Source organism: Somniosus microcephalus, chromosome 7 (assembly GCF_052327205.1).
Source record: "Somniosus microcephalus isolate GS21.2 chromosome 7, FLI_Smic_1.0, whole genome shotgun sequence".
NCBI lineage: Eukaryota > Metazoa > Chordata > Chondrichthyes > Squaliformes > Somniosidae > Somniosus > Somniosus microcephalus.
Genome location: NC_140993.1, coordinates 133,433,074 through 133,452,500, shown reverse-complemented (window position 1 = coordinate 133,452,500; position 19,427 = coordinate 133,433,074). Strand labels below are relative to the sequence as shown.

Sequence of the window (19,427 nt, the reverse complement as noted above, 5' to 3'; positions counted from 1 at the left end):
ACATTGACAGACAGCAGGGATCAAGCAATGAGGCGCCAGAGCCGCTGCGCACTCTCAGGACAAGCCCCGCCCTTCGCCTCTCTGGCCCAATAGCAGCGGGACGGAGGAGGCGGGATGTCCGCCATTAAGCTCGGTGGAGGCGCAGCGCGTATACAATGGCCGCTGGAAGGAGGCTAAAGCAAACAATTTTTAGGCCCGCCGTGAAACAAAAATATGAGAAAAAAAATTTTAAAAATTCGGAAAATTGTTTAAAGCCTGAAAAAAATACGGGAAAGTGATGTTGAGTGTCCCGCGGTAAGTTCCAGTTAAATTTTGCCAGGTGTTGTCCCCTTTTTGAAATAGTTTATCAGGGTTATTTAAATCATGTTGTGAGGGGAAAAAGTTTGTGCCCCCGTTTGTACCTCAGACTCTGTGAGAGACGGAGGGAACGGCAGCAGAAAAAGAGGAAACAACTTCTCCAAAACTGATCCCAACTCATCACCAAGGCTGGGGATAGATAACCTCACCACCTTCTTAGGATTTGGAGTTTAACCACTTTATTCACTTTCTTATTTGAGCTCCGTTTGGAATTAGAGTTTATTTTATTATTTTTTTTGTTGCATGTTTAACGACAGCGTTGAAGAGGGAAAAAGAAACTTGGAGCAACTTCTTCTGTCAAAGCTGCAACGAGACTTGAAAGAATTTAAAGATTTTTAATGAACTTTTTACAAAAAATGAGTGTTAAAAACACTTTTTTCCCCTAAGTTTGTTTTTGTTTCAAATATGATTTTGGAAGAAACAGAAGCAAAAATCAATTTTTCCCTCATCTAAATAAGTTTCAACCAGGTCTTGAAGTCCAAATGCTTTTAAAGAAACTCTGAAATGCTTAAAACGTTTTAAAATTGAAATTTCTCAGTATTTGATTTTGAACGATCGAGTGAAGCTTTACACAAACATGCAACCATGGTGTTGAGGAGGGGGAGGGTAGGGGAGGATTTGTAGGAGTTGCATATTACTTTTTATTGACTTTTTAAAAATATATCATTAAGACGTTTAGGAAGAGAACCAAAAAAGGGGAAAAAATATCATTTTATTTTGTCTGTTCTATAGCCCTAGGAATAATGTAAATATAGATTTCCTCTTAAACGTTTAGTGGAGTGTTAATAGAAATAAGTTATGTAATGATGTATAAAAATTGCAGGAAGTTACTTTAGAAGAAACAGAAAATACTTTGATTAAACTGATCATGTACAATTTCGATTTGATATATATGTTTGAAATAGGAGATTAAATTTGAGAGTACAATGAAGTTTGTTTTCTGCTATTTAATTGCGAAGTACCGAAAATAATTTGACACTTTTAGTGATAAGAGCAGGGATTAATATTGTGGAGAATGTTTGAGAGAAAAACATTAGAAGTGAAATTTGTAAATTAACATCTTTACCTCAACATATTGATAAACATTTCCAAGTCAGTCTGATTGGTTCTCCTGTCCAGAAAGAAAGACTAATGTTTATTTCTGTTAAATCATAGCTTTTCATGCTTTTTGTTTTTATTTCACTGATGCAAATTGTGTATGTGTGTTTTCTGCACATGTGAATAAGTATTGCATTTCTGACATGTTACGTGGGGAGTGTGCTGGTTCAAGAAGTCAACATTTATTAATGGAAGTGATTGAAGTTGAAAATACGGATACCCATTTTTGTTCATTTCTTTTTTAATACTGCGAACTAAGGAACTACAGCACTTTAGATTTGTTGGTTGTCTGATTGCATTGTGATTAATATTCTAATTGCTTATGTTGGACGTACAGCACATCAGTGCCATAGGAAAACTGCTGCTCCTGCTGCTTGTGCAGCTATTGGTATAGTGACATGGGAGATGGGCTTATACGTTGAAAACTAAAATTAATACTAATTGCACAAATAGACATGCCTCTTTCAGCTCACCTTGGGCTTTTGGATTGTTTGTCAATGCATAATCGTGTGACGTTTCTGAAGTGTTAACGCATTATTATGCAGTTTTCTTTTATATCCCAGTCATTTCTGACAAGTAAATTTTTTTTAAAAGAAGGGTTTGCACATGATGAACTAAAAACTTTTAATTAATTCTACCATAAATAAACTTGCAGAATGGGCATGTAAATGACAAATGAATTTCAATATAGATAAGTGTGAGGTGGTACATTGTGGTAGGAGGAATAAGGAGGCTACCTTCTACTTGGAAAATAAGAGTCTAAATGGGGTGGAGGTGCAAAGGGATCTAGGGCTATAGATTCACAAATCATTAAACGTAGCAACACCGGTTAACAAAACCATAAAGCGCTGGGGTTCACTTCTAGGGGAATAGAATTCAAAAAACAGTGAAGTTGTGTTAAACTTCTATAGAACCTTGGTTATACCATATTTGGAGTACTGTGAACAGTTCTGGTCTCCAGATTACAAAAAGGATATAGAGACACTGGACAGTGCAAAAAAGATTTACTGGGATGATATCCAAACTGAGAGGGTACAACTATCAGGAAAGACTAAACAGGCTGGGGCTCTAGAAAAAAGAAGACTGACAGGTGACCATGATGGAGGTCTTTAAAATTATGAAGGGGCTTGATAGGGTAGACATAGAGAAGATATTTCCACTTGTGGGGGAGCCCAGAACTAGGGGCCATAAGAGATGGTTACTAATAAATCCAATAAGGAATTCAGGAGAAACTTCTTTACTTGGAGAGTGGTGAGAATCTGGAACTCGCTACCACATGGAGTGGTTGAGGCGACTAGCATAGATGCATTTAAGGGGAAGCTATATAAGTACACTAGAGAAAGGAATAGAAGGATATGTTGATAAGATGAGATGAAATAACGTGGCAGGAGGCTCTTGTGGAGCGTAAACACCAGCGTAGACTTGTTGGGCTGAATGATTTGTTTCTGTGCTGTAAATTCTATGTAATTCTTTTTGTATCTGAGATGCATAGGAAACATTTCAGCAGTTGTATTGCGCATACATTTTTTGTATTTATATAGTAGAAATTGCACTTCTTTATCTTAAATGGCACAATGCTTACTGTTTTTAAACAATTTTAGTTTTCTAAAGTCTGTTGTTGGACTGTGACAGTTAGGTCTATCATTCAATATTCTTATATCAGTTTAACAATGAATACTTAATGACACTAAAATTATTGACACTATGCTTAGTGTAGATTTTATGAAACATATAACTAAACTTTCAACCATCTGGTAAGTGTTTCTAATGAGATAAGAACTTTTGAAATACAGTAAATATCAATGTTACTGAAATCAGGTAAACTTTATTTCTCAGAAATTATATATAACTTGGAATATTTTTTAGATTGTATGCATTAGATATTTAAGAAACCTTTAACTTTGGGATAAAGGTTGGTTCACGAGATTAAATACAAGTCTTTCAAAAAGGAAAATCTTAAACTCACTATATGAAATTGCTTCATTCTGGCTTTTGTGAGCAGTGTTTTCCAATTTCATGAGAAATGCTGTTTAGATATTAATTAAATTTATAAAAGTCATTTTTGGGAGGGGGTTTAATTTTAGTTTAATCAGTTTAAAAATACAAAAAAAATTGGTTTAATTTTTCAAAAATAGAGGATGGTGGTAAGAAAGAACAAAGTTTAGGGCATTCAGGAATAAAAGTTGTTTTGTGTTTAGCATCATGTTCCTTACTAGTTTTTATTGAATCTGAATAATTATGGCTTGTACTTTTTCTGTTCTATTTGTTGATGTCTAATAACTGTTATAACAATGGTTTGAGTTCACAGTCTGTTTTAAACAAAAGTTGAACTTTTAAAGTGATTCTTTGAAAAGAACACAAACTGAAATGATGTTTGTTTTTATAATTTGTTTACTTATTAGAGTTGAATCTAGAAGTACGTTATAGTCCCAAACCCTGAAAATGTATTTTAGAAATCTATTTTATTCAAGGTTTTTAAACTAAAATGAAAAAATCTGTTTTATTAAACAGATTTTGTCATGTTAAGGTATGGTTTCATTTATTACAAAAAATGTTTCATATCCTTGTGAACTATTGGGGAAATATACATAAACACATTGTCACTTGAATTTCTTAAACTTTGTTGTAATAGCATAATACAGATCCACCCAGGTACACAAATAATTTCTTATTTATCTCTGTTATGCTGACATTGAAACATTGTTAGCTAAATTACATTGCAGCTTTAAGAAGTGACTCAAGGACAGGAATAGTATTTATATTTGTCATCAAAAGGTGTTTTATTATTTTAGTGTATGATTGGGACTAATTTACTTTTGTTAGTACAAAACTTTAGCATTTGCTAGTAACAATATTTGTAAAATTTCTTAAATTCAACTATATCTTTATTGTCAATTCAATTCCCCCCCCCCCCCCCCCCCATTTGTATCAAACTATTTCGGCAGGCATTGGTGTGTGATTGCAGTATTTAAAAGTGGTGTAATTAAGAGACTGAGAAAGGAAGGCTAAATAAAAGTGATTACCTTTTTTTTTATTTAGGTGGGAGCCTTTGCAAGTAATTTTAATAATCTAGAAATTATCTGTATACAAGTACAATAAAGTCTAACTCATTAAATTCACTCCGAGTTTAAAACATGTTCATGTGAACATGTTCCACAGCTGAAATAATTTTACTTAGTGATTACAGTGCATTACATTTTAAGTGCAAAACTCACAATAAACTTGTTACTTTGAAGAATGATAGTGTCGTTTTCTAAACACCGGGTTAACATGCATCTAAAACAAGCTGAAAATTTACACATTACTTGTTAGAAAATTTAGGTATTTGAAATTGTAGCAGCCACCCCAGAATACCTTAAAGTCCTGTTTAAATATCCAGGATTTTTTGTTCCCAAGTGTGAAATTTGTTACTCAAGATAAAATGTTGCAAGCAGGTTTCAAAGTTAAACTTTTGATTTTTCATTCTATATAATTCTTCACTTAACTTGCATCTTCTTTCTTAATTTTATACTTTCCTATCGTGACTTTTTAACAAGGACAATAATTTAACGTTAATCTAGAATAATGTTTCTCCAAAAAGACCCAGAATTTAGATGTGCAAGAAAAGTCACGATAAAACTTAAAACAATCACTGTTGAACACAATGTTGACCTATTGTTAACCTATAACTGATGGCATATGTTGATGAATAAGAACGCAAAATCAGGAAAAATATTTCTATTTTTTCAGATTGTATACCCGGGTGTTAGAGGGTTACAAATTGCTTCTTCTGAGTCATCTAAGTGCAAGTGATTGAAGTATTTTCTAAAATGTCTAGTGTTACTTATATAAAACAACTTTTGCAAAAGTTGAAAATCATTGCATTTAAATTACAGAAACAAATGAAAATGGGATACAGACAGACATGGTTTAAAATTGGTGGAAAAAGTTTTTCGAACAGCATCTTACTGATGGTTTTTTTAGTTAAGAGATTATAGTGAAATTTTACCTAAAAGATACATGGATAAGGTTTACATTTTCAGAAGTTTTGAAGTGCAACTTGGAAAAATTAAATAAGAAAATGCTTCCTTTATTATTTTGTGTTAAACTGTTTTATTTAAAATGCTGTCACAAAACATGACCACAATTTGTAAAACATTTTAGAATATATTTTTTTTAAATGTTTGTTATTTAGATCCAAACTTTGTGCTGGAAATGTCGTCTTGGTATGTGTTTTTTGTTTTTCCGAATGCTCACTGTACCATATTTCACCACATGAATTGCGTTTCTAAACAAGATTTATAAGCATTTTAGAAAGTTTTTGTAAATCAAATGGAATATTACCCAAACAGAATAGCAGCATTCATCTAGAGAAACCTTTTTTAAAGTGAAATTCTAAATGAACACATTGTTGGAGTGCATATTGTATTGCTTTATAATAACATAGTTTAATAAACGCAATTGATTAGTTGGAATTATTTTAGTTTCAGAAATTTTATATTGGATTGTAGTTCCACTATTATGCCTTTACTATTGGTGCAGAAATACCTTTTTATTACTTTCAGATCCTTTCTCTTGTCAGAATGCAAGCTGAGTAGCTCAGACACTAGCTGTATGCATAAGTTTAGGTGTATGGATTTACAATTTAAAAAAAATGAAAGCAATACAAGGAGTAATGAACTTATGTGTTTTTATTTAAAAGGCTGTTATGAATCTGATAACTTTAGTAGGTAAAATTAATTCATTTTAATATCAAGATCCATTTTCAATCTAAATAAAACTTGAAAAATGTTCCATTAACTCCTCGGTTTTAATAGGTGTTCAGTGTATTTAATACCAAGTATTATTATAGGGCGCTCTCTGACTATTTTGATCTCCCTCTTTTTTCATGATACATTGATTTAAATAAATAATGTTTCTTTAGACACGTGCGTACAATGTTTATGAAGGTTCACTAATTAACTCAACAACACACAATACCAATTATGTTTTATTTAATGGAATTTAGATACTACTAGCACAAAACAAATTGAGCATTAATAAACAATTTAAGCAAACATTCTTTCTGTACAGATATTCAGATCTAATGTAATGTTCTTACTTGCCATATTAGTACCAGTATGTTACAGGAAAATACAGTTAATTAATCCACTTTAATGTGCCAGTACTTTTCTTGTTGATAGCTATGAATTGTTCCTACCATTACCACCAACAGTGTTTCATCCTAATGTAATGTAGCTGAAGGTATTCTCCCCAGATACATCTCTAGTTTGAAAGAACAAAATCTATAATACTATTGTAATACTCAGTGTTTTCTAGTTTGTGACCATGATATCAAAATTTCACATGCAACCATTATAGTTTACTAAAAGTCTACTGGCAACACTACAATGTTGTCCAGTTTTTTTCTTGCACAGCAATTGGAAAAAAAATAAAAACAATGTCTAATGAATTGTATTCAACATTGAGTTTTAAAAGATTAGTTAAGCCAAAAATAATCCATCTCTTAAAAGCTTTGTTGCAATTTTGTACCATTCTAATTTCTCTAAATTACTGTACATCGCACTGTAACAAATCAGCTGTTAACATTCACAACTAGTATCTTTTCTTATAGAAGTTCCTTCTGGAGAAACTGGCTTGTGAATAGTGACACCAATAAAATTATATTACTGCATTATGAACTGATAGTTATGTATCAGTACAATTGCAGAATATGGTTAAACCCTGATGAGTTCACTTTAGTTTTGTTGTGATTGTTTTTTTTTCCCTAATTTATTTTAGTTTTATGTCAAAACATCTATTTTTGGTTAATCAGCACAAACCAACTGTTGGTTTCTATGGTGTTGTGCTAACATAGAAACAAAACGAATATAAAACTTGTTAAAAGAAACCTTGGTTAAAATAGTTACATAATATCAAAAAATAACCAAGTGCTTTTGTCTGTAGGTCTTAATATTGTAAAATGATATGGATTTAAAATCAAAGGGATCTGATCACAATTAACTTTGCAGAACAGGAATGGTCTGAAGTGCCAATTACATATTTTAATTCATTAAAAACATGAGAAAATTCAAGTGACCAGCTTTAAAGGACTACATTTGTTCTTCAGTATATCGTTGTAAAATGTTGTGGCATCATTAGGTGTTGACAAATTAAAAAGCAGTCAGCTAAACATGCCTTATGTTCACATCAATTGATGTGAACATATCATCTGTGAAACTGTAGTCTACAATAAATTATATCGGGTCTTTACAAAAGAGTTGGGCAAGAATATCTAGTTAATTTTTTAAGAAAGCACAATGAGGCAGAATTATTTTGAATTCATATCTGTTAATTGCAACTTTAAACACAAAATTCATAACCTTTATTTTAAATGTTCTAGATGTATTGCCCTGCAGTCCTATAAAAGGATATGAAATGCATAAAACATTCCAGAATTCAAAACAAGCCTTTCAAATATTTTTTTTTCATTCCCTGACATTAGTTCCTAGCTCTCATTATATGTACTTTGATTATTCTGGACTGTATTCCATGCAACATGTACTGATTTGTAAACACTGTCCTATTAAACAAAGCCATGATATACAAGAATAAAAAGGTTGCTAACGGTCAGAATAGCTCCTATTGGTGCTCCTACTGGATATCAAAGAAAAAATTGCTCAAAGAGCAAAGCTCATATACAGTAAATAACCACTACATACTGTTTAGAATTATTGTGTGTGTGTGTGTTGAAACTAATAGTTATTCAATACAGGATTTTATTTCAGAAACCCTATCTATAAAGGTCTAAAAAATAATCTAAAATGATACAAGATGAGTTATAAAAGATGTGGATACCTTCTACTCCAGAGGCAGTGTGCTTATTTAAAAATATAGAAAGAATATATTAAGTATATAACTAAGTTAAGAATATGGGTAGTAACTGACAAATAAGTTAGAATCTGAATTATCTTTAGGATTCCTTGGAACATACTGAAGGAACTAAGAAACGTGATTAGTACACTTCTGCTTATTTTGTTTAAACTTGTTTAACAATGCTAATTAATAGCTACAGTCTTATCCTATATATTATCTATAAAGAACTTTTATACCAGAAATATTGCATTGAAACCAAAATATTCCAGAAACACACAATAAAATTGAAATGTCAGTTGATCATTTATCACAGTAAAAATGACTGAGTTAGAATTGATGTATTTTTCAAGAAAAGTTGGCCATTTAACCAGTTCCCAATGATCCATGGGTATACACAATTAATTAAGGAAGCCATTTGCCCTCTTATTCTCCTAACAACAGAATTTCAGCAGTAAGGAGTAGGGTTGCAAAATTCTGGGAATTTTTAAGAGGAAACTTTCCATGGGAATTTTTGGGAATTTTGAGTTTTTTTGCACACTGATGGTTTTTGTCTCTGACCCTTATATTATCTTTGTCGTCAAAATAGACATACTGTTCCATACAAATAAAAACAGGCTTTCAAAACTTTATTTAGGTTATAATTTTGAACTTTATTGAACCCCCACAAAAAAGACCCATCTAAAATAAAATAAAAAGAGCGTCAGCTTATTTAGCCTGTAATTTGTCCTTATTTTGTCCCTTTGAGTCTTCTACTCATGAGTCTTCTGAGTCTTCTACTCCTCATTGCTCCTCCTGATTCTCTGGCTCTGACGTGTCCATTTCCTCCTCTGTGTCAGTGTCTAGCTGTGTGGTGGACACTTCTGTATCTGGCTCAATAAATTGTAGGTTCGCCCGGATAGCCACCAGTTTCTCCACTCTCTTGTTAGTCAGCCTGTTGCGCACCTTTGTATGCGTATTCCCAAAAAGTGACCAGTTTCGTTCAGAGGCCGCTGATGAAGGTGGGATTTGGAGTATCACCGATGCAATAGGTGACAGGGCCTCAGATGCACAAAGTCCCTTCCACCAGGTATGTGCACTGATATGCTTGCATGATTCCCATATCCCATCCCCATTCCAAAGACCTTGCTTGGTAGAGAACTTTGCCAGACTTCCCAGAACTTTGCCCACATCCAGATTGAGATGGTGTGAGAGGGTAGAAATCACACTGTAAGCGCTGTTGATCTGTTCTCCAGAAAGTATTGGTCTCCCAACATGCTTTGGGTCCAGCATGTATGCTGCAGTATGAATCGGCTTGACACAAAATTCTTGACGCGTCTATGAATTGAACAATTGCCTTCTCCTCTGCTTTGAGCAGCAGGGATGTGGGTAGGGCAATGCTGATTTGTTCTTTTAAATCAGTAAAAAGCCTGAGAACATCTGACAAGACAGCGTCATCTCCTTCAATCTGAGCAATTGCAGATGCTACTGGTGAGAGTAGTTTAAGGCTGCTAACCACTCTCTCCCAAAACACATCATCCAGCAGTATTTTCTTGATGGTGGTTTCCATATCCCCAGACTGGGATATTGCCATTTCTTGCAGCGACTCCTTACCCTCCAGAAGGCTGTTGTACATTATGACAACACCACCCCATCTAGTGTTGTTGGGCAGCTTCAGTGTGGTGTTCTTGTTCTTTGTCATTTGCTTGGAGTTGTAGGTTGCTGCAACTACCTGTTTTCCCCTGACACACTTAACAACTTGCTTGGCTCTCTTGTACAGTGCTTCCATGGTTCTCAAACCCATGATGTCCTTGAGGAGCAGGTTAAGCCCATGAGCTGCGCACCCAATAGACGTAATATGAGGGTAGGCCTCCTCCACTTGAGCCCAAGCAGCCTTCATATTCGCAGCATTGTCAGTAACTACTGCAAAGACCTTTTGTGATCCAAGATCGTTGATGACCGCTTTCAGCTCATCAGCAATGTATGTACCTTCGTGTCTGTGCTCTTGAAGAACACTGGGAGAGGAGTGGAGACGATGTAGTTTGTGATGCCCTCCCCTCGTACATTTGACCACCCATCTGAGATAACTGCACCACAGTCTGCCATCGCTATCGTTTCTTTGAGCTTTCCTTGGACTCTGTTATACTCAGCCTCCAGCAAATAAGTAGACAAAGCATGTCTGGTGGGAGGACAGTATGCAGGGTGAATAACATTGAAAAATCTCTTCCAGTACACATTGGCTGTGAGCATGAGGGGTGAGCCTGTTGCATATACAGCTCGAGCAAGGCACTCATCTGCATTCTTCTGGCTATGGTTATCCATTGTATCAAAGAACCTTCCAAGTGGGCCAGGAGTTGCTGATGATAAGGAGCCTGATGCTGAATGAGAACCATCATCTTCTTGAATGGAAGCAGAGGAACTCTGGGCTGACTGCTGTGAGCTTTGAGTGAAGTTGTTGCATTTGGATAAATGCTGCTGCATCTTTGTGGCATTCTTTACATATGGCTTTCTACAGTGTTTGCACATGTACACAGTCTTTCCATCTTTAATACCTGGGGTAAAATGCTTCCACACATCCGACGGTAAACGTGGCATTGTTCTATGCAGAGAAATAAAGGGCATTCATCTCTGTGTCGAACTGCGGTCGATCAGCACGATTGCAACAGGGTGAGTACATTTTTGCTGATGCTCCATGTGATGGAAGCATGACCTGTACACACACGACGCTACATCACCAATAGTGTATTATTTTGTATATTTTAAATTGAAGGACAACAGAGTTCAACAAGTAACTGGTTTATTTGGTATAAAGTCTGATTTACTTACTGCATCATCACAACATCAGCAGAAAACAAAATGACTTCCCTCAGGACCCCTAACCTGGATCTTAAAAAAAACTATAGCAGTCTTACAGATACCTGCAGGCCAATCACAATTCGATATGCAAATATTACAACTAGAGGGAGTTAATCGCTCATCCACTCATCCAACCAATCAGGACACATTTGTTCACAGTCACACACAAAACTTGTAATTATTAAAACAAGCCAAGTAAGAAGATAAACATATATTGATTAAGAAATTCCTTAATAATTAAGATTCCATCTCTGTTAGTAATTTTAAGAGAGGACCTGTGGGGGAAAAAAAGAAAGAAATACAAAAAAAACAATATTCTAGCATGTGCTTTTTTGGGCAAAATTCCCAAGCTAAACTTCCCGTGGAAAATTTCCGGAAATTTACCGGAAACTTTCCACCCCTTTGCAACCCTAGTAAGGAGTAAATTTTAAAACATAAATTAGAAATTGAAAAATTGCACTTTAAAGAATGTAACTTTCTTATGTATAAGTGTAACTTCAGAGACTTGCCCCCTGTATAATATGACCAGATGACACCAAATTGGGGGTTACAGTTACTGTTGAGGAAGACTGCGACAAAATACAGGAGGACATTAATAAATTTGCAGAATGGGTGTGTAATTGGCAATTTTAAAGAATATAAAAGTCATGTTTATGTTGTGCTTTAATAATAAACCTCAATTGACCTGTCAGTGTGTTATCACACCTAATAGCAATTGCATAAAATTAACTAGGTGCTTTATTAATAAACTAGGTGCTTTATTAATCTATCTACTGTGGATTTCTTTTTCTTTTTGATACTGTTTTAACTTTAGGTAATGCAAACATTTTTTAAATTGGCTTTTTTTCTCTTAATATCTGTTCCTTTCCATTTGAGTCTAATAAGCTTGTTTTACCTAATAGGCATTACAACACACCATAATACTGAACCAAAGTTAATATATTTGGAACTAATCCATATTGGTTAAAAGCTAGGCACATATTTTATTTTTAATTCAGGAGAAATGTGTTGATCACTAGTACGAGGGCGGAGGTCAGATATGAGCATTTAAAATAACCAAAACATGCTGAAATCTGTGGGTTCCAGATTTGTTTCCAATACATTTGGATTTTTCAGAAAGAGTTTTCCTGTGTTATCCCCTGTACCCTTTTTTCTTTGTTTAAAAAAATTCAACTTGCTGAATATGATTTTCTAATGTGATCCTTTGATTTTGAATCCATTTCATTCATATAAAGTTTGTCTATTGCTATGCAAGTAGAAATACTAAAAGTAGAAATTCACCTTTTTCAAATTATGAGTCCAGATTTATTTATACAAAGTACAGTATGTAGCTTCCATCTTGTACAGGAATTATTCAATAGTCCAGTCCAATTTGCAATGGTTCTTGTATTTCCAAAGGCAGTAGCAGTTGCCTTGTGGTTAAAAAAATGTTATCTATTTAAATACATTTTTGCTTCATTAAGATTAGGGAATACCTTGACTAGGTGAAATCTCTGCTTGGTAAAATGTTTGAAAATTAGTTGCCTGCTTTATAGAATCAGTGAATCATACAGCACAGAAGGAGGCCAATTGGCCCATCATGTCTGTGCCGCTCTCTGAAAGAGCTACCAATTAGTCCCACTCCCCTGCTCTTTCCCCATTACCCTGCAATTTTTTTATTTTTAAGTAGAATAACTTACCTCCTGTATAATATGACCAAATGACACCAAATTGGGGTTATAGTTAATACTGAGGAAGACTGAGACAAAATACAAGCAGATATTAATAAGTTTGCAGAATGGGTGTGTAATTGGCAAATTCATTTCAATATAGGTAATTGTGAGGTGATGCATTTTGGTAGGAAGAATAAGGAGGCCACATACTCCTTTGAAAATAAGTCTAAATGGGGTCAAGGAGCAAGGGGATCTAGGGGTACAGATACACAAATCACAAAGTAAGGACACAGGTTAATATGGCAATTAAAAAAAAAACAAAGCACTGGGGTTAATTTCTAGAGGAATAGAATTGAAATTTACGTTAAACTTGTATAGAACCTTGATTAGATCACATTTGGAGTACTGTGCATAATTCTGGTCTCCATGTTGTAAAAAGGATAGAGGCACTGGAGAAGGTGCAAAATAGATTTACAAGGATATCATAACTGAGAGGTTGTACCGATTCGGAAAGATTGAACAGGCTGGGGTTCTTTTCTCTAGAAAAGAGAAGGCTGAGGGTTGACCTGATAGAGGATTTAAGATTATGAAAGGGTTTGATAGGGTAGATGTAGAGAAGATGTTTCCACTTGTGGGGGAGACCAGAAATAGGGGCCATAAATATAAGACAGTCATTAATACATCCAGTAGGGAATTCAGGAAAAACGTCTTTACTCCGAGAGGGGTTAGAGTGTGGAAGTTGCTACCACAGGGAGTAGTTGAAATGAATAGCATCGATGCATTTAAGGGAAAGCTAGACAAACACATGAGGGAGAAAGGAATAGAAGGATATGTTGATGGGGTTAGATGAAGTAGGATGGGAGAAGGCTTGTGTGGAGCATAAACATCAGCATGGACCAGTTGGGCTGAATGGCCTGTTTCTATGCTGTATATTCAATGTAATTCTATGTATTTTTGTTGAGGTATTTCTTGAATGATTAAGACATACTATTAGATTAATTCATAATTTTACATGTACTTATGAATACTAAATGTTCTCTTGCAGTATCCAAATATTATTAGCCTTCAACATTCTCAAACTTCCTGTGATGATTTTTTTAACTGTTAAAATACAAAACTAAAATGATAAAATATAAAATTCCAGAATGTTCTTTAATTTATTGCATTGTGATCAAACTAGAGCCCTTGTGATATTACTGTATGAAAGTTTAATTGGCTTGCATTAACATTCTCTGCCCACCTTTTTAACAGAACATTACCCTGTTTATTTTTAACCTGTCTAAAGCCTTCGTTAAATTAGTTGATAGTGAAGCTTGATATTAAAGTTTAGTGTTCATGCAATAATATCACCTACCATAATTTTCAGATGCCACAGATTAATAATGCAGATATTTTCTTCTCTGCATTAGTTTTAACGAATCTGTAAATATGTTTACAAATTACATTTTATTAAAACTAATGCATAGAGGAAAATAAATAGATTATAGTTTTTTTTTAAATCCCCATATATCCAGACAGTGATGGCCATATTCATGTTCCTGTGTTCATTGGCATTCCAAATCATGTGGGTGGCGCACTCCCTGATTCTGCTGCTGAGCTGAGGGGCTGGCTCACAATAACATTTTATGTTGAAAGTATACCACCTTTTAAGTGGACAGCACTTTTACACTTACCATGTGCTTCATTTTGGATTTTGCAGCTATTTCAACAACTTGTTACCTGATTCTGTATTCTTTGGAGGTAATAAAACTGGTGGTTAGTCATATTCCTGTTAGTTGTGTGACTCGGACTTTGATGCACTCAACCTTAAATTTTACTACTTTGAGCTATTCATAAACTTGCATCATATTTGTTTAAAAACCATACACTTTTTTGTTTCTTGCAAATATGTTTAAATAGTTTTGTTGTTTGACTTGCAGAATTAGACATTGAAGTAATGTTCTGTCGATGCACAGTACATAATTTATATTCAAAGGCAATTAGAGTGCTCATTAAAATTTATTTAATGCACATTTTCAATAAATCTTGTATTTGTAATAAACTCTCTTATCCCTAATAGCTTATTGTTCTCTTTTTTTCAGAATGTCCAGTTGTTTGTTTTGTAGCCTTGTAGAGCGTTTGCAAAGTCCATCAAAATATATTTGTTTCAGAGCAGGGACTAGAAAGCTTTGTTCATATTTCCAGTCACCATACATTCTGGAAGTTTCTAATACAAGAGTCATAAAATTCAATGTTTAAACTGTGAACAAGTTTTTTTTTGTCTTTTTAAGTATTGTCATAACAAACATTTTAGTGAGTGTAAAGAAGTTAGCTGTGGTTGACTGTTGTCCACATGAAGTCAACAGTTCTATTTTAATTAATTGAATCCCAGCACAAGCTCTGAATTTAAAGACTAAACATTTTATGAATATGTTAACATGGAAACAAAAACATTTACTAATAAAAATCATTTGAGGAATGCAAAGCATCCTATTTTTGCTAAATTACCTTTTCATTCCTTAAAAGCTCAGGTAGGACTTTAAAAAAAAGAAAATGCAACAAGTGTTTCATTTAATGGGTGTACAGCATCCCATTTTACAACTTTCTCTACGACCTGTATCGCCTTTCTGCACACTGATTAGCTGGCTCTATTTCAAAGTGTATTGACTTATACAGACTTTCCTCACAAGGAAAGTAAAATCCTGTGTCCGAGCCAATTATGTCTATTTGTCCCAGATCTCTTACAACATTTGGCTCAGTTTGACGATAGAATTTGTGTTTAACTCCTGCAGTGGGGTCATTGCTAGCTGGCTCTTAGTATGATGATCTGTTTTTTTGAAGAGCTTGGAGCTTCCCTTCTTCCCCACCCCCATCCACCCCATTCAGTTTTGCAGAATTAATTGCATGAAATTTATCAATTGCATTTACATGCAGAATTCATATTCCTAATTGGCAAAAAAAAAGTTTGTTGAACCGTTCTATCGGACTGATTTTCTATCTTTTACAGGATGATGCAAAATTGCTTGGCAATGAACTTGCTGTTGACCATAATTTTTTTTTTTTTATTTCAAAAGTAAAGGAGCACTCCTACTCTTACACCAAGTCTATCAATTTGGTTCTTCAGCTGCCCGTTCATGCCTGCCTGAAACCAGTTACTAATACCAACATGATCAGTCTGTCCATTTCCATCACTACAACTAGTTTTGGATAAGCCCATGAATAACTTGATCTGCTAAATTAGTATTTGTGTTTCAATTTTTCAAAAAGTTTTAAGTTTAAATAGCAATAATAGCTGTTTAAACTTTATATTAGATTAAATAAAACATTAAAAAAATTCTAATCATGCTTAGGATGGTCCATGTTTAACCGGGAAAATATGACAACCCTAAACTTGGGGTGCATAACAGAACACCTGCACCTTTTTTTTAAGATCTGTCTTTCTTTCTTGTTCGTTCTTTCTTTCTATCTGTCTCTCTCAACCAAAAACTGATGGGGGTTGCCTTTCTTGTCTTGACATAGTAAGGAGAGAAGCACCTGTATTTATATAGGCCTAGAAATTTGTGGGTTTAGTACCAGCCGTTAAGGCCCGTTTTGAAGAAAAATGGCGGTTGACTCGATTCCGGCGGGTCCCCCGGCGGCCGCCATTTTCGGCAGGTCAGCTGCGCTGCCGTTGCCTGCGCTCACTGCAGAAATGGAAATGAGGCAAACTTGGCACACGATCTGCCATTTTCACCATCGCTGCTCAACTTACCGCCCTCTCTAAATCACGACCAGCTGACCAAGCGTTCAGCAGCAGGAAGGAGCCTCCAGCAGTGCTATTTAAAGGGAATCATCAACAACAGCTTGCAGCGGACATGGTTTCTCAGTTTGACTGGCTCTTTGTAACTTTCTGAAACTCTTGCAGCTTTCTATACTTGTTTCAAGTTCCTGAGGTGACGGGGAGTGTTGGTGCAAGTGGAGAATGCCTTCATTCTCATTTAAAGGCTTCTGCTCACACCACTTGCTCACAGTCATGGGAGCTCTACTGGCAGCCCCCCTTGCACTCGAGTATCTTCGGGAGAGGGAGCAGAGGCAGCGAAGAAGAGAAGGTGCTCGCACAGGGAGGAGGAAGGGGGCCAGGAGGGTTCTCAACAGGAAGCCTTACCCACCTTGGGTCTTCGTGGAGCACTTCTCTCATCTCCACTTAAGCGAGGAGCAGTGTATTAGGAGGCTCCGCTTCATCAAGGAGGTGGTCACAGAACTCTGCCACCTCCTGCAGCCTCAGAGTTGGGTGACCACAGCTCTCCCGGTGACCCTCAATTTCTTTGTCAGCGGATCCTGCCAGTCTGCAGCAGGAGACATAGTTAACATCTCGCAGTTCGCCGTCCATCGCTACGTCCAGGAGGGTCACGGAGGCTCTCTACTCCAGAAGAGACTACATTATCTTCTCTCTGAACAGAGAGAAGCAGGACAAGCACTCGTGTGGCTTTTGCCAGGATAGCAGGCTCCCCATGGTGCAGGGCACCATCAACAGCACACACGTGGCTTTGCAGGCACCGTATACCAATCCTGAGATGTTCCGTAACAGCAAAGGCTACCACTCACTTAATGTGCATCATGATGGTGACTGTCCACTATCCTGGCAGCAGTCATGATGCCTTCATCCTGCGCCAGTATGGTGTGCCGGCAATCTTCCAGTCACCACATCAAACGAGAGGGTGGTTGCTCGGAGACTAGGGCTATCTGCTCTACACCTGGCCGATGACTCCCCTGACTCCCCTCCGCAACCCTATCACTTGTACCCAGCACTCATAATGACAGACATGCTGCCATCAGGAACATCATCAAGTAGACCATCGGGTTGCTAAAGCAATGGTTCTGCTGTCTTGACCGCTCTGGAGGAGCCCTCCAGTACTCGGTGGTGAGGGTGTATCATTTCATGGTGGTCTGCTGCATGCTTCATAACTTGGCCATCATCAGGGCGCAGCCCTTGCCAGCAGGGATTGCAGGACCACCTCTGGAGGAGGAGGAGGGAGGAGACAGGCAGCAAATACCCGTTCTGGACGGGCTGTCCGTGAACGCCTCCTCGGACTCCGATTCCAGTGAATTAAACCCCAGATCCCCGTTGCTCACCACTTCCCCATCATACCATCCCTCTGTCACGAACATCACAGTGTCCTGCTGGACACAAAGCTGAAATGAGCCACCACAAGACACACATTCCAAACAAAAATCATAGATGTATTCAAATCCAATCAACGTTATAAAAATCACCCTTGTGCATTCCCTTTGAGCCTGTTGTTTGTGTGCCTTTACCTATTCCAGTGCTCCCCCAGTGGCTGCAGCATGGCTGGAGGAAGGCTGCTGACTTTTAGTGGCGGGGATTACAGTTGGCCTTGCAGGAAGACCTCGACCCGCTGTAGACCTAGAAGGCATGGCTGTAGACTGCATCACCTCGGCATGGCGGGGGCTGGCTGGCTGATAGGCAGCAGCAAGGGCAATAGTGGAGTGGCGGTGGTGGGAGTAGGAATGCTGTCATCCTGAGACAGGACAGCAAGTTCTTGCTCCACAGACCCACTGCCACTACCCTGGGGCGGCGCCTCAGTATTCCTAGTAATCTGTTGGAGGACAGATTGCTGACCTGCGACACTCTGCAAGCCCCTTTCGACACTCCTAAACTCCACAACGATGGCAGCCGTCTGAGCTTGCGTGGCAATAAGCTGAGCCTGCAGGAGAGCAGTCTGCGTTTCCACTGCAGCACTGAGATGTTGGGTCACTTCTGCCTGTGCTGCAGTGGAAGCAGCGACATCGCCCACCACATGCAGCATCATGTCCATTTCCATCCTGGAAATCATGGGCTCCAAGCTCTGCGCAAAGTCCTATGCAATGTTGCACCCGGAATCCTCCATGCTCCTTGACATCGACAAGAGGCTCTCTGGCAGGCTTGCCATTGCACCTAGCATTTGTGTGTGCATGCCCATCATCTTTCTTCTGAAGGCCGCCCCATTGAGGTCATCATCTGAGTCGTGTGCAGCAGAACTCGTGCACAACCTCCCCCTCTGGAGCTGGCACCCGAGCTAACTTTTCCCTCTGGCCTTGCTGCAGCCCAATCATGCCCTCTGCCTCACCTTGTGCAGATCCCGCCGCTATACAACCCTCTGAATTCCGCGCATTTTCTGAGCTGATGTCTGCGAGAGTCAGATGCAGTGATGGTGTATCTTTTTCTTCTCCTCCATCACTCTCCTCCACAACTTCAAGGACCGGCTGGCCTGCTGGCAGTTCTTGGGTATCTGAAAGCAGAAAGGCACGGGTTGTGGTGAGGGGAGGCGGGGCGAGAACAAGATATCCATGCATACACCATCAGCAGCTTGTCAGTGAGAAGAGATTTTGGGATGTGAGAAGATGGCTTAGGTATCAGCAATGGCTTCAACTTCTCCCATGGCCACGGTCTCCATCACTGCCCCTCCAATTATGTCGAGGATGGATTCCTCCAGGTCGCTGGGGTTCTGTATAGCGGCTTGGCTGTCTAGTGCTGCTCCCTCCTGTTCTGTGCCACTTTTGCCTGCAAGAGAAAGGGCAGTGTGTCAGTGAGTTCAGTGCAATGTGTTTGGATGATATGCCTGCCATAGTTGAATAGCTGTCAGTGTGTGCAAGGTGTGAGATGTGGGTGTGAGTGTTGCAGCAGTGGTTAGATTG

General features: G+C 37.4%; 1 protein-coding gene across 2 annotated transcripts in view; it reads left to right on the top strand.

Annotated features, from left to right (window-relative positions):
- Window positions 1-7: 7 nt before the first annotated feature.
- Window positions 8-19,427, top strand: part of LOC147114900 (zinc finger protein PLAG1-like) — a 59,470-nt gene continuing 40,050 nt past the window's right edge. For both annotated transcript variants that reach the window (XM_085992971.1, XM_085992972.1), the window contains exon 1: window positions 8-294. The gene's annotated coding sequence lies outside the window, so the exon portion shown is untranslated. The remainder of the gene's footprint in view (window positions 295-19,427) is intronic.